Raw genomic sequence first — 10,963 nt, 5'->3', positions numbered from 1 at the left:
CAAAAAAATAATAAATAAATAACTTGAAATTATTTAGCTGTAACTTAGAACCAAAGTCTAGCTACTTCTTTCTTTCACAGACTTATAAATACAGAATTTTCTATACATAACTGATGTGTTTTAAAATACTTATCAAGTTGAATTCTTGACTAAATAGCTGTGCAATTTAATGAATTAATAAAATACAATAAGCAAAACATTCAAATACACAGAAGTGAGATTTTATTTCTACAAAGCCTCAGATTTGGGACAAACTACAACTCTTTCCAAGCACGCTTTTTTTTTTTTTTTTTTAAAGTATTCGGAGATCAGCCCTGAGTGTTCTTTGGAAGGAATGATGCTAAAGCTGAAACTCCAGTACTTTGGCCACCTCATGGGAAGAGTTGACTCTTAGAAAAGACTCTGATGCTGGGAGGGATTGGGGGCAGGAGGAGAAGGGGACGACAGAGGATGAGGTGGCTGGATGGCACCACTGACTCGATGGACGTGAGTTTGAGTGAACTCCAGGAGATGGTGATGGAGAGGGAGGCCTGGTGTGCTGCGATTCATGGAGTCGCAAAGTGTTGGACACGACTGAGTGACTGAACTGAACTGAACTGAAGATCATTTAGGGTAAAGAAATAATAAGGATACCATAATTAAATGAATTCAAAATACTCTTAGGAGTACAGTTTATACAGTCATCCCTCAGCATCCATGGAAGACTGGTTCCGTATTCTAAATGTGTACCTTTTGTGCAAAAAGAAGGACCATTAGTCAAGAATCTCAGGAGTGAAACAGCAGGAAGGATTATCAACAATATTATCAGTTTCCCTCATTCTTTAAAATCCTTGGAGTTGCCTTTAATTTCACCACTAACTTCTTGGGATACTACCACTTCACACTGGGTCACTAGGAATGTACCAACTCCCACTTTTGTCTCCATCAACTGGAGCTAATTTTTCCCTGAGTGATTCTAGTATGCCCAACCCAGTCCAATTGAATCAGTCTCTGGAGAAGACCCAGCATTTCATTTTTAAAATTTGCCCCAGTGCAAATTGTGCATCCATGGTTGATAACTAATGCTTCATTTAACCAGGGCTTCCAAACTTTATTGTGTATGTGAATCACCAGGAATCTTGTTAAACTGCAAATGCTGACCAGGTAGTTCTGAGTTAAGGGCTTCCCCCTTACTGTGGTCTACGGAGGTAAGTGACCAGTTTAGCAATCTTTTTTTTTCCTTTCTCTCGTTTTTATCTTATTATCCTTCCAAACCTCCTTCTTTTCTTTTCTGTATTGAGATCCTTTTGTCTGGTGATACCTTTTGTCTTGGAGTCTGGCTCTTGGAAAAATAGTTTTCACTTGTATGAGGGGAGGAAGTGGTTAATATTCAAACCTTCCTAAATATAAGAGGAAATATTTTATCTGTAGTAAATGTACAGAATGAAATCAAGACAGTTGTTTCTATTTTACAGCAATGGAAAAGCCCCTAGTCAGCCACAGTTTGTTCATTTGCAGGTCTCATCTAACATCCTACAAGATATAATCATAAAAAGAACTTGCTGCTGGAGAAAGAGAGAGAGCAAGTTTATAATGGTGAATAAGGTATGTTTTAAAGAAAAATATACCCTCTTTTGGTAAAACATCCTTCTCCCTTAATCTCTCCATCTCTCTCGTATCACAATCATTTTTTAAAGTATCTTGATGATAGTGTTTCTCAACTCAGAGTAAAATCACCTAAGGAGCTTTTCAAAGTAGTAAAGCCAAGACCCCATCTGGAACAACTGATTCAGTCTTTTGAGCATCTGTGATTCTTACAATTCCCCACACAAGCACACAGAGTGAGTTACAAATCCCTGATAAAGATAGAGAAGATGTGCCATGGGCTTTTGGGCCCCCTACACTGCAAGGCCTCCAAAAGGAATGGGCAATGAAAATTAAGGAGTTAACAAATCTCAAGAGATTTTTGAAAGTGCATTTGATAAAATTCAATAGTAATCATGAATTTAAAAAAATAATAAGCAAAAAATGAAACAGGACAGTATTTTTGTTCTGTTCTGAATACTTAATCTGATTATTGTTGTTATTTAGTTGCTAAGTCGTGCCCAACTCTTTTGCAACCCTACACATGGTAGACCAGCAGGCTCCTCTGTCCATGGGATTTCCCAGGCAAGAATAGTCAAGTTGGGCATCAAAGTGGGTTGCCATTTCTTTCTTCAGGGGATCTTCTTGACCCAGGCATCGAACCCAACTTTCCTGCATTTACAGATAGATTCTTTACCTCTGAGCCACCAGGGGAGCCTTAACCTGATTAAGTATTCTATCAAAAACTTATATCAAATTATTAAACTTTTGAAGTGTTACCTTAAAAATAAAGCATAATTTAAGGACAACTTTGTTGCTGCTGTTATTTACCTTTGTGCTGAAGGTCTTAGCTAAGGAGCAAAGAAGGAAATAAGGTATGATAATTATTAATAGAAAAAAATACAAAAAGCTATTATTAGGTGTAGAGGGTATAAATATTCTCATGGAGAGTATAGAGAGAAATTTTCAGATCTAATAGAATTTGGAAGACTTTCTGGATACAAGGACAAAATTTTTTTTAATTAATAAAATTCCTATCCAACAGCAATAACAGTATTATAAACCTGCAAAAAATTTTTAAATTACTGTTAATAAAAATATGGATAAATTTTAGTACTATATAATGGAATAGAGTTCAGCACTAGAAACAATAAGTTATTACTTTAGTCATCAAGGATAAATCACAAAAAAATATGATTTTGAAAAGTTTCATAATAAAGCATTCCCAATTATACCATAATAATACCATTATTAATGTTTATAAGTGAATAAATTAGTAGTATCAGTTCAGTTCAGTTCAGTTCAGTTGCTCAGTCATGTCCGACTCTTTGTGACCCCATGAATTGCAGCACACCAGGTCTCCCTGCCTATCACCAACTCCTGGAGTTCACTCAAACTCATGTCCATCGAGTTGGTAATGCCATCCAGCCATCTCACCCTCTGTCGTCCCCTTCTCCTCCTGCCCCCAATCCCTCCCAGCATCAGAGTCTTTTCCAATGAGTCAACTCTTCGCATGAGGTGGCCAAAGTACTGGAGTTTCAGCTTTAGCATTATTCCTTCCAAAGAACACCCAGGACTGATCTCCTTTAGAAGGACTAGTTGGATCTCCTTGCAGTCCAAGGGACTCTCAAGAGTCCTCTCCAACACCACAGTTCAAAAACATTAACAGTATATGTATATATAATTGGAGTTTCTTCAGTGGCCCTAGTAGTAAAGAACCCACCTGCCAATGCAGGAGACATAAGAGACCTGGGTTCGATCCCTGGGTTGGGAAGATCCCCAGGAGGAGTGTTTGGCAACCCATTCCAGTATTCTTGCCAGGAGGATCCCATGGACAGAGGAGCTTGGCAGGCTGCAGTCCATAGGATCGCAAAAAGTTGGACATGACTGAAGCAACTTAGCACACACACATGTACGTAGTTAAAGTATGTGCAGGAGAATAAGAGCTGTGTTGAACTGAAACAGCAACTTTAAGATAACTATTGCCTCAGGTAAGAGAGAACAATGAAATAGAATAAGGGTAAGAAAGAGTTTTAACTAGTGTTTGTAATATTTCCTTTCTTAAAAAAAAATCCAAAGCAAATAGGAAACCCAAATGTTACCTTTACCATGAATATTTGTGATGTGATTCCCTGTGCTTTTTGATATGCATGAGACGTATTACAATAAACATTATTTTTAAAACAGCAATGAAAGAAATATGAGGGTAACTATGGTCATAGGGAATCGCAGAACATGAAGAAGGAGGCGTTTTCAGCAAGAAGATATTTTATCTTCTTGAGCTGCTACAATAAAATACTATAGGCTTATAAACCACTGAAATTTATGTCTCACTGTTTTGGAGGCTGAGAAGTCCAAGGTCAAAGCACTAGCTCATTTGGTGAGTAGTGAGGACCATCTAGCTATAACGTCACGTGGTGAAAGGGGCCAGGAGTCCCTAGGGCCTCTTTCATAAGGGCATTAATCCCATTCACAAGTGTTCCACCCTCATGTCCTAGCCCTCTCCCAAAGGCCCCACTTCCTAATGACATCACCTTGGGGATTAAGATTTCAGCATACATATTTGCAGGGTACAAGGTGGGGTATAGGGGTGGACAGACATAAATATTCAGTCCATAGCAGAAGGGGTGCACTTGGTTGGGTGGTTAAAAGCTCAGTGATTCATTCATTGACATATCAGTAGAGTGGACAAAACTTCGGAAACATGTATCAGATGGATATGCATTTGAATTTCTATGCGGTCACATATTAGCTGTATGGACATGGTCAGTCTTAACTTCATTAAGCTTCCATCTTTTAATCTGTAGATGTTAGTAATCATCATTCCTACTCTGGGGATTATTTTGAATATCAAACGAGATAATGTATAGAAAGAATTTATTATGCATATTGGTGACCTAGTCATTTGCATTACCTCTCTCAAGCCTGAGAGAGTTGATTTAGTGAGATAACCTTCCAAGTGTAGTAAATTCAATCCAGTTGGTATCCATCTGTGCTTCCAAAGAATTTACAATATCATTAGGGATGTGAAGTGTGGGAGAAAGATCTGGAGTCAGATAAATGGGGCTTCATGTCCAGGCTCCTCCACCTAAGTGACTTAAATCTCTCTGTTTTCTTTCCAAGACTAAAACAATGGAGATAATAAAACATTTTTCACAAATTTGTCCCAAGTACTGAATGAGATAAAGTATGCAAGAATCCCTACCATGAAATATAAAAGACTTGCTTAATCAATGTTCATTGTCTTTGCAAAGACAAGAATAATAAGAAACGAGAGGATAAATCACCAGAATGGGCAATCAAATGCCAGAGTGGGTGGTACAGATAGTGCTCCAGGAAGCATGAGGGTAACAAGCATGAAAATGTAGGATGCACTACAATTTTATTCTGGTACGATTATTCCAAAGGTGCACTCCTTCTCAAGTCTAGGCAAAATTGTGTGTTTAAGGAAGAGACAAAATAAAACTCTTCCTTCATCTCTCAAAGAAGCTATTGAATTTTTGGCTCATTACCTTTGAGAATTTTCTTTATCAATCTTCTGAAATATGATCCCTTGAGGCTTCATTCTCATATCTTATCTAGTTCAACAAACCAGTTGTCTTATCTTTTCCTGTTTTAATCTGGAGGTTTCCAGGCATATTTGCCTAAATTTTCATGCCTCATTTGCAAGGCAGAAGATTGTCACTAAATAAGCCTTGGCAACAGACTGCATGGGTGCACGATTAGTCTGGAATCCTCTGAAAGAGCCGAGATAACCCCGGCAAGAGAGGCTTATCTGGCTTGTTTTTACAAATCGAAAACAAGTTGCTGAACACGGGTTTATCTCAACCAGGAGAGCTACTTCAATGATTCAGATAACTTCCTCTTTGCCAACCAACTTTCTGTTATCAGGAAATACTACACCAAGAGGCTGACTGTGTAAAATATGTAGAAATTTTCATCACACATTTATATTCTGGCTAGAAGATGATGTTGTTTAAAGAACAGGCAAGTGTTGAAATGCCACTGAACCTGTACAAAGTCCCTGATAGTCAAAGAGCTACCCCAGATAGGCTCCTATGTCAACAGCACTGTGAGTTTTTGTTTTGCCTTTATCACGACTTGATGTACAATGAGCCATTTACCTGACAGGGACAAAGGCAATTGTCATTTCGCGCTTTCATTTGTAAAGGTGTATTTTGGAGTCATATGACTTGTTGATGCTCTGCACTCAAGAGCTTTCTATTTCTGGTGTTCCCAGAAATCTCCAAGAAATTCAGAAGATACATTTAGAACTCCTCAAGATCAAAAGCTTCCTGTAAAAATTGAGGGGGGTGGAAAAAGACAGGAATTCTGAAGGCTTCAAAGGAAAGGAAAAAAACATGCTAATTTTCAGCCATGGAATTAATTACCAAAAAAAATAAGTGGTTTATCCTGCCAACAAGGAAAGGTGAATGGAGATGCTGCATCCACAGTTTGGCAAATAGAATCCTGGGTTGCCAGGGAAATACCACAAAGGGGAGGGGAAAATATATGGGACGACAGTAAGAAGGACAGAATCTGACAGTGGGAAGAAGAAGATGCACTCCAGTGACTGCTCTGCAGGAACTTTAATAAAGTTGACTCAGCCCTAGCAACTGCTAAATAGCCAGTCTAATTGAGCATTTAATCAAGGCTTCTAACAGTCACAGGAACAAGAAGTTGGAGGAAATGCTGAAAAGCAAAAATAAACAATAATGATTCTTTTGTATGTGGCAAACTGCAGAGAGACCAACTAACTCTACTTCTGGAGGATTTTCATTGAGTGAAGGGAATCAGTTCCATGTTAAACAGGACGCTGTTTAAATCAGCTGCCAGTAATTGGGTAATAAAGAAGAGGAGCCTGTCAACTGGAATACATTGATGACATAAGAGTGACAAAAGGGAAAAACAGGTGTAAAGAATCGAAGTATAAAATAGCTAAATCATTTACCAACAGAAAGCTTGAGAGAAAAAAAATATGAAATTTTTAAAGAAACCCAAGTCTATACTTAGGAACTGCGAAACTCTTAAAATATCTATGAAAGAATTTTTTTTTTTTTAGTCTGTGAAAAATCATTCTAAGCCTCTTACGTGAAATACAAATTCTTAGCTGGAGTTCACTCTAGAATTCATGTGTGGTTCAAAAAACAAGAGTGTGGACCAGAAGGAAAGAAAGTGTAACATTAAACAGCTTACTTCATGATCTGAGATTCAGTTTTGCTCTCCCCATGAAATGGGAATGATATTGATCTCTTGACCTTAATGTGATGATTAAACAAGAACATTTATAAATGCTTCCACACTTCCTTGGCATATAGTAGATGCTTAGCCATTGAAGTCAGTCATTATTGTCATCATCACAGTCACTAGGATCTCAACTTACTATGCCATAAAGACCTAAGACACAAGGAACTTTGCCTGAGTTCTAAGGGGAGAACATGTAATTAAAGAGAGATTGAAACCAACAAATAACAAATTTTCTAAGGAATTTTTTTCTAAAGAAAAACAGTTTAGGGAGAGCAAGCACTGTTGAAGGTAGTAATGCTTACATGCCAGTAGGGTTCAGTGTTATGAAGTAGGAACCAAATCAGGGTTAGGAGGTCATGACATCATAGTGATTACAGGAAGTATCCAAAAATGGCTTTAGATATCATTGACTTCCTTGCTGAAAGACTTTTCTCTTTTTAAGTTTTATTAGCTCCTAATTAACTCAAAGGGAAAGTACCAGTAGGTTCTAAACCCTCTGCCTTTTTAACATCTCCTTAACACTTATTAATCCCCCTTTTAACAAAGAGAAGGGGCTTCCTTGGTGGCTCAGACAGTAAAGAATATGCCTGCAATGCAGAAGACCCGGGTTTGATCCTTGGGTAGAGAAGATCCCCTGGAAAAGGGAGCTAACCTCAGATCCAGAGTTCTTACAGGTAAGCATGTCTACCTAGAATTTATTAATGTGATTTATTTTCACAGTCTTTATTCTCTGTCTTTTGTTGATGACAATATATTGCTTTTCCAATTAAAGTTAGTGATAAAGAACTTCCCTCCAAAATACGCATATCTGCATAAAAATGAGTATGTACAAAGAAAAATATTAACCAAACCATTGCTCAGCTTGTCATTGTTAAATGTCCTTGGTAAAATTGTTTCAACTTTCTATGCCCTAGTTTCTTACTAATAATATAGGGTAATAATTATGCTTACCTCATAGGATTTGAAGAAGGCAATGGCACCCCACTCCAGTACTCTTGCCTGGAAAATCCCATGGATGGAGAAGCCTGGAAGGCTGTAGTCCATGGGATCGCTGAGGGTCGGACAGGACTGAGCGACTTCACTTTCACTTTTCACTTTCATGCATTGAAGGAAATGGCAACCCACTCCAATGTTCTTGCCTGGAGAATCCCAGGGACGGGGGAGCCTGGTGGGCTGCCGTCTCTGGGGTCGCAGAGTCGGACACTACTGAAGTGACCCAGTAGCAGCAGCATAGAGTTTTAAAAGGATTAATCAAATCTTGTACGTGACGTTTTTAACAGAATGCCTAGTGTATAGCAATAGGCTCAGTAAAAACTTGCTATCATTTTAGAAATCAGTTCTTGAGTCCAAAGCATCATTCTATGTAACCAATCTTCTTATTTCACAGTCTGGTTATCCAAATTATCTCCTACCTAAAAGGGATACCCTGGAGGATCAGTGGGTAAAGAATTTGCTTGCAATGCAGGAGACACGGGAGATGAGGGTTTGATCCCTAGGTTGTAAAGATCTCCTGGAGAAGGACATGGCAACCCACTCCAGTATTCTTGCCTGAAGAATTCCACAGATAGAGTAGCCTAGGCGGGTTATGGGCCATGGAGTCGCAAAGAGTCAGACACAACTGAGTGACTAACACTTTCACTTTCAATAGGAATAAGTTAATATTATTATTAAATAAATAGTACAAAACATGTACATCCACATGGCCATAAAAAGGCCAATTATTTCACTCCCAGGAGTTGTGCTCAGGAATAGTTTATGACTCTTTGCGACCCCATGGACTGTAGCCCGCCAGGCTCCTCTGCCCATGGGATTTTGCAGGCAAAAATACTGGAATGGGTTGCCACTTCCTATTCCAGGGGATCTTCCTGACCCAGGGATCAGACTTGAGTCTCTTGCATGTCTTATTTGATAGATGGATACTTTACCACTAGCACCACCTTGAATAGACTTTAAAAAATTAGGCAAGATTATCTAGTATATCAAAAAAGAGGTACACATAGCTATATGTGATTGAATGATACTAACACCAAGTATCCCAAAAGCCATACAATAAATGCTTCTGATGTTCTCAGAGGTTAAAGAAAGCTAGGCGAGAAATGTAAAAAAATAAAGATAAAGGAAAGCGAGGAATGAAGGGACATAGTAAAGAATTCCTTTTAGAGTATTTTAACCACTATTCACATTCCCATCACTGCACAAATCTCTGTTGATTAGAAAGACCAATTCTTCCACTCCCTCAGATGACATGGAGTGGAGACAGAGAGCAAGTCATCCTGTATGTTCTCCATGACAGGAGTAGAGGAAGAAGTACATCTATCTCTAGTGCTTGTAAAGGGGCCTACACACCTTAGGCTTAATTTTCTGAAGTTACAAATAAAGCTAACAAGCTGATAAACAAAAAGTAATTTAGTTTTACTAACTTCTTACCAACTCAAAGAACTGACTCAAATTTAGACTTGCTGGATTCTATGAAGTTCCACACCAAAACATGAAGGTGCTGATAGATCCAACTTCCCCCAATTTTTCCCCTATTTCCTATCACCTGTACTCCATCCCTAACTGAAAATTCTCACAGACACATGTATTGTTAAGGACTAAATATTTGCATCCCTCCTTTTAACTTCATATGTTGAAACCCTAAACTCCCAGTGTGATAATATTGGAAGTAAGGGAGTACTTAAAACTAAATGAAGTTGTAAGGTAGGCTCTGATCCCATAGGATTAGTATCCTTATAAGAAGAGCTATCTCTCTCTCTCTGTCTCTTTCCACCTCTCCCACATGCATGCGTGTACACACATACAGACACACACACACACACACATATTGAGGAAAGGCCATATGAAGACATAGGGAGAAACTAGCCATTTATAAGCCAGGAAGAGAGTTCTTTTATTTTTGGCCGCGCTGCGCAGCATGTGGGATTTTGGTTCCCTGACCAGAGATCGAACCCATGCCCCCTGCTGTGGAAGCATGGAGTCTTAACCACTGGACAGGGAAGTTTCAAATTGGTCGGAACTTAGATCCTAGACTTCTAGCCTCTAGAACTGTAAGGAAATAAATTTCTTTTGGTTAAGCTACCCAATGTATGGTATTTGGCTTTGGCAGCCCAAGCTGACAAGCATGTATAAACAGCCTGCACTGCGCATCCAAGCCCTGTCCACATTCCCTGCAAGTAGCAACCCTTTGGTCACCCTGTACCCGAGGATGTGTGCAGTGATTACACAGGATGCTGTCAAGAGAAGAGCCTTGGGCAGAGGCCCATGCATGCCCTGGAAGCCCATTCAGAACTGTTTGTCCAGGGAATTTAGGAATTATGAGGACACAGAATGTGATCTGAAAGAGGCGGCACCAGCTCTGCTGGAGTATGCATCTTTGACTCTAAGAAATTCTCACCCTACAGAGAGGAGTATGAATAAAGGAGGCCCAGAGGGTCCTTTCAGTGATGTGAGCCTAATGCTCAGTGTGCACATCTAAAGACTCACCTACAAGTCTGAGGTGTCTAAGAGAATTGGACCTTCTCTTTTCAGAATCTCTGGTGATTCTGGTGAGCATGGCCCATCGGAAAACACTGTTCTAAAAAGGGAGTATTGTGTAGTGGCTAAATGTGGTTAAATGCATTCAAATTCAAATCCAGTTTTGAATACTTCCCCTATCATACTATCCATGGAATACTGCACAAATTATTTATTTACACCTGATTTCCTCACTGTCAAATGGGATAAATATAGTATCTAATTCATACGGTTGATATGATAATGAGATGAGTGAACATATATAAAACACTGATTCATGTGTCTGACTCAGTAAAAAAAGAAAAGTCAAGAAAATTAGAAAACATTCACTCCTATTTGATATAGCCATAGGATCAATGTGCACGGAGAAAAAAGTATTTGTCAAGTTGATTAATAAACTGCAAGCACTGTACAGGTAAAGATATTTAAACCAATGTCTAATGTAAGTTGTTTGACAGATAAGAAATTTTAAATCTTCCATGTGTTCTTCCTATATTCATTATCTTTCTCTTTCATTAACTCTCATAATTGAAAGTTGGTTTGAAATATGAGACGCAATTGGGCTGTCAAGGGGATAAAATTGTTGTCTCTGCATAGTGTGAAAGTCATTCTGTCTCTGGTACATAAATTCCCATTAGTA

The sequence above is a fragment of the Bison bison genome, unplaced genomic scaffold (genome assembly GCF_000754665.1).
Source record: "Bison bison bison isolate TAMUID 2011002044 unplaced genomic scaffold, Bison_UMD1.0 scf7180017864491, whole genome shotgun sequence".
Lineage (NCBI taxonomy): Eukaryota > Metazoa > Chordata > Mammalia > Artiodactyla > Bovidae > Bison > Bison bison.
Note: the sequence above shows the minus strand (reverse complement) of the source record.